The following is a 6000-nucleotide window of genomic DNA, read 5'->3' as shown; positions in this document are numbered from 1 at the left end:
TATAAGAATCTCACCAAGATACCTTGTATTTTCGACACAATGTTTTAAATTCAATACATTTCAAAGGATTGAATTCATACAATGTACATTCTCTGACTAAAATGAGGTTATTTGTAGTATCAAAATGATCTTTTCATCAGGGCTGGGAGTTCACACATATAATCATAGCTATTCAAGAAGCTGGATTTGATAGATATTAGATTTCAATGTCATCCCAGACAAAAAGTCTTTGAAGTTCCATCTCCAATTAACCAGCAAAAAGCTGGTCTGAAAATGTGGCTCAACTGGAAGTGTGCAGCCATAATCAAGATAACTGAGTGAGGGCTGGGAAGGTGGCTCAATGGTAGAGTGCATGCCTTGCATGCCTGAGGCTCTGGGTTCGATTCCTCAGCACCACATAAGAAAAAAGAAAAAAGCCGGAAGTGGTGCTGTGGCTCAAGTGGTAGAGTGCTAGCCCTGAGCTGAAGAGCTGAGGGACAGCACCCTGGCCCAGAGTTCAGGCCCCACGACCGGACCCCCCCCCCAAAAAAAAAGAAAACTGAATGAGATTAAGCCTCTTGAGCTCAAGCCCTAGTCTCAGAAAAATAAGGTATTATCACATATTTGGAAATTAAGTAACAACTTGTATTTGATCAAAGAAAAAAAAGTGAAATCATGTGTAAGTTTAAAATTGATGTTATTAAATATGCTACTAGGAAAATCCATAAATAATATATAGAAACTTAAAGATTTCATTTACATTTTCAAAATGAATATTCTGATTATATTTTAAAAGGAAGGGCTGTCAGGTACTGGGGGCTCACACCTATAATCCTAGCTACTCAGGAGGCTGAGACCTGAGAATCAGAGTTCACCAGCCTGCCCAGGAAATTCCTTGATATTCATCTCCAATTAACCACCAGAAAACTGGAAGTGGCACTGTACCTAAGAGTTGTAGAGCTCTAGCCTTGAGCAAAGGAAAAAAAAAATGTCAGGGATAGTGCCCCAGCCCTGAATTAAAGCCCCATCTCTCTCTCTCTCTCTCTCTCTCTCTCTCTCTCTCTCTCTCTCTCTCTCTCTCTCTCTCTCTCTCTCTCTCTCTCTCTCACACACACACACACACACAAAGAATGGTTTATTTTTGTTTGTTAGTTTTTTTTGGTGTTGGTCTTGGAGCTTGGACTAAGAACCTGAGCATTGTTCTTGACTTTTTTTGGTCAAGGCTAGCACTCTACCACTTAAGCCACAACTCCAATTTCAGGATTTTTTTGGTGGTTAATTGGAGATAAGACTTTCCAGCTTGGGCTGGTTTCAAACCATGATCCAGTCTCAGCCTCCATTATAGCTAGGCTTAAAGGTATAAGCCACCAGTACCTAGCTTAGAAAAGGAAATTTTACAGTTATCAAAGAAAAGAAAACTAATCTCATAGAAGATAAAGAAAAAATGAAAACAAAATAGTAGAAAACAAACAGAAAACATAGAGAAAATAGAATCCAAAGGCTGTTTTGTTTTTGTTTTTTAAAACAATAAAATTGACATACATCAATACTTTTAAAAAATGAAAGAAAATATAGTCAATATCTGGAATGAAATAAGAATATCATGGCAGATCTTTAGTACTTTGAAAAGAATGATAAATGAATATTTTAAGTAAGCTCATGACAAAAATTCAATATCTTAAGTAATGGGATTTTTTAGTAAGAACAAATTATTGACAGAAAAAAGAAAATTAGGATTGTAGCATATCTAATAAATAGTTTCCAATTCAAAATTTTCTCTTACCTAAAACAACGGCCAACCATGGATGGACATCAGTGGTATTTCTATCATATCCATAAGGAAAGTAAAAATAATGAATATATTACATGAAGTTTATTTCAGAATAGAGAAAAATTATTGCCATTTATTGAGCCCCTTGAATCTATGAACTAAAACTTGACAAGTGCATTATAAAAAATAATTGTAGACCAATAATTCTTATGAAACAGAGATGTGTAAAAAACATTCTCTATTCAGTCCCTGGGGTTGAACTTAGGGCCTGAGCACTCTCAGCTTTTTTGCTTCAGGCTAGTTTCCTACCACTTGAACTTAAACTTCATACTGGCTTTTTTGGAGATAAACTGGAGATAAGATCCTCACATATTTTTCTTCCTGGTCTCTCTGTAGCATGATCCTCAGATCTCGGGCTTCTGATCAGCTAAGATTACCAGCATGAACCACTAGTACTCCCCCTGATGTAGAAAAAATTGTTTTTGGTGCCTTTTCTGAGGCTTGAACTCAGGGCCTTGATGCTGTCCCTGAGCTTTTCACTCAAGGCTAGTGCTCTACCATTTGAGCCACAACTCCACTCTCAGGTTTTTGGAAGTTAAGTGGAGATAAGAGTGATGGGCTTTCCTACCCAAGCTGGCTTCAAATAGCAGTCCTCATATCTCAGCCTCCTAAGTAGCTAGAATTATAGGTGTGAGCCACCAGTACCTGGCTAAAATATCAATTTTAAAAATCAACACATGTAAATGCATTTACAATAAAGCCTTGGTGGCTTTATCATGATCAAGACCTTGTTCATGACAAAAAGTATCACTTTTCCTTTACAGTTCCTTCTCCTGAAATGTCACTTCTATTTCCTAGCCATATGACTATTGGAATTCTAGATTCAATAGGATTTATGATTATTAAATTTACAAAGAGAAAATGTAATGAATGACAATAAAGTTATTAGAAATATCAAACCTCAAAGTATAGTAATAAGTGGAAGCTTATTACTTATTTTGTCTTCAAATTATTATCATTCTGAAAATGATCATCATACCTCCAAATGATAGAAACTACTTCTGGTAACTGGGTGTTAGTGATGATAGCCTGGAAGAAATGTATTTACTATTCTCCAGCTTATTAATAAGTTGAATGGAAACTATAACTATGGGACCAATTTCAGAAAGTGCTATAGTTCACTAGGGGTGTGTGTGTGTGTGTGTGTGTGTGTGTGTGTGTGTGTGTGTGTGTGTGTGTGCGTGCATGTGTGTGTGTGAGACAGTACCATGACTTAAACTCAGGCTGTCATTCTACTACTGAACCATGTCTCCAGGTGGGTATTTTGGTGGTAAATTGGATATAAGGAACTCAGTGCAAAGGAGGAGGCAACAATGCTTGATAAGAACTGTACTCACTATCTTGCCCATGTAATTGTAACCCCTCTGTATGGTGTTTTTGCAATAATAAAAAAAAACACAAAAGAATCTCAGTGACTTTCCATCTAATCTGTCTTTGAAGAACAATACCAAAATCTCAAAATCTCAGCACTTGAATAGGTGGGATTAGTCTTGAACCAGCAGCATCTAGCTCACTAGGCTTTTTTTTGTGTGTCAGTCCTAGGACTTGAACTCAAGGTCTGGACACTGTCCCTGAGTTTGTTCCTCAAGGCTAGGGCTTTTTTGCTAGTTAATTGAAGATAAAGTGTCTGGTAGTTTCCTGCCTAGGCTGGCTTCAAACTATGATCCTCAAATCTGTCTCCTGAGTAGCTAGGATTACAGGTGTAGCTGCTGCCCAACTTCACCAGGTATTTTGAAAATGTCCTAGTCAGTCACATAACATCTGGCAAAAATGACCTCTGCAATCAGAACCAGAAACAACAAAATATCTACATATATTTACTTTGTTATTGCACATATATATTAGCCAGTTCTGGGGCTTCAGCTTAAGGCTGGGTCTTATCCCTGAGCTGCTTTTGCTCAAAGCTAGCACTCTATTGCTTGAGCCACAGCACCATTTCTGGCTTTTTCTGTTTATGTGGTACTGAGGAATGAAACCCAGGGCTTTATGCATGCTAGGCAAGCACTCTACCACTAAGCCACATTCCCAGTCCCTGCACTTATTTTTTGAACTATTACTAAGAGGATATGTAAGTGTGTGGGGAAAAAGTTCACTGAAACTCTGCTAAGCATTCTGATATGTGTATTAGAAGAAATAAATAATCTAATGGGGATTTTGATGAAGAAATAGATGTTACTTACAGGCCTCCCTCATTTCTCATATTACAAGGTAGAACCATCAATTGCCACCACCCTGCATAGTCAGCTCGGGCTAGCATCAGTCTCTCAGTCTCTCAGTCTCTCAGTCTCTCAGTCTCTCAGTCTCTTAGTCTCTCAGTCTCTCTCTCTCTCTCTCTCTCTCTCTCTCTCTCTCTCTCTCTCTCTCTCTCTCTCTCTCTCTCTTCTGTGGTGGAGGGTGTGTATAGTGGCATTGGGGCTTGAATTCAGGTCCTAGATGCAGTCCCTATTCTTTCTTTTGTTGGTTGTGGGGCTTGGACTCTGGGCCTGGGTGCTGTCCCTCAGCTCTTCAGGTCAAGGCAAGTGCTCTACCGCTTGAGCCACAGTGCCACTTCTGGTTTTTTGGTGGTTTATTGGAGATAAGAGTCTCATGGACTTTCTTGCTCAGGCTGGTTTTGAACCATGATCCTCAGATCTCAGCTTCCTGAGTAGCTAGGATTACAGGTGTGAAGCACCAGCACCTAGCTTCCCTGAACTTTTCTGCTCAAGGCTAGCACTCTCCTACTTGAGCCACAGCTCCATTTCTGGCCTTTTTGGTTGTTAATTGAAGATAAGACTTTTATGGGCTGGCTTTGATCCATAATCTTCAGATCCGCCTCCTGATTAGCTAGGAGTACTAGTATGAGCCCCTGGCACTTTGCGAGCCTAAGTTCTCTGGTGAGCTCAGCACTTTACAAAGTCCATTGTAGTGAGTTTCCATTGTCACCTACAACCATTTTTCAGACAAATGTCTGGATGCTTGAAGTAATTGAAATACTCTATTGCGCTGATTGGGAAATAATAGTTTCATAATTCTGGGGCCATGCAAAAAATGATAATAATAAAATTTGATTACCTTATCTGTAAGTCACTGGTGTTGGTAAATACTCTAGTCTGTACACATTCATCTATCTATATTCTAGGGAGGAAATACATCTTCTATTCCCATTATAGTTACATGAAATCAAAGCAAACAGTCAGGTTTCTAACACACACACACACACACACACACACACACACACACACACATTGCCTACTTAAAACCAATAAAGTCCATCAAATTTTCTAAAATTGGCGTCTCTTTTCTTTTGAGAATTTTTTTTTCTCTATGTGAAGGAAGATGGACTTTATGAAAGGGAATGAAATCAGCAGGTAAAAGAAAAAAAGAATACATGGGCTAGTATATTCCATTTCCCATCACTGTGATATATACTTGAGAAAAGCAACTCAAGTTGAGAAAGATTTATTTAGCTCATAGTTTCAGAGATTTCAGTCCATGAGCTGGCTTCGGTACTTTGGGTCTGTGGTTAAGCAGAGTATCATGTTGGCAAGAGCATGACAGAGGAGGCGGTCATACTCTGTGTCATACTCTGTCAAGGAGATAGAAAAAGAAGACATTTCAATGTCCAGGTCCCAATTTTCTTAAAGGATTTGCTTTCCTGTGATGTACTTCTTCTTCTTGGGCCTCATTTTCTAAAGCTAGTCAGCTATAAACTCACTATATTAACATATTGATAAAGTTAGCATATGCATGACCCAGTCACTTTGAATAGTGCCATATAAGAACAAAGTAGCCAATACATGAACCTATTGAAGGCCACTTCCTATCCAAACCCAAACAGGTAGGATGGTTTCTCCAGTCCTTGTTTCTAGTTATCTTAAAGGCTTGTCAGTTTTCATTTCCAAACATACCTTAAATTATATAGCCCAATGTTCTCTGTGAATTGTTCTCCAATTTGGGCTAATTTGATTAGGTTTCTAATGATAGAAGCCATGAAAATTTAGACAAATACAAAGGTATTAAGTTCATATAAGTTTGTTCTGATAAGCACATTTTGTGTTAAGATGAAGTACAAGTTTCTAAAAGTTGTAATTAAAGTATAGTAAGACTGCTGCACCAGTGGCTCATGCCTGTAACCCTAGCAACTCAGGAGGTTGAGATCTGAGGATTGTGGGTCAAGGCCAGCCCAAGCAGAAAAGTCACTATGAGACTCT

The sequence above is a fragment of the Dipodomys merriami genome, unplaced genomic scaffold (genome assembly GCF_024711535.1).
Source record: "Dipodomys merriami isolate MVZ:Mamm:240054 unplaced genomic scaffold, mDipMer1.0.p SCAF_27, whole genome shotgun sequence".
NCBI lineage: Eukaryota > Metazoa > Chordata > Mammalia > Rodentia > Heteromyidae > Dipodomys > Dipodomys merriami.
Note: the sequence above shows the minus strand (reverse complement) of the source record.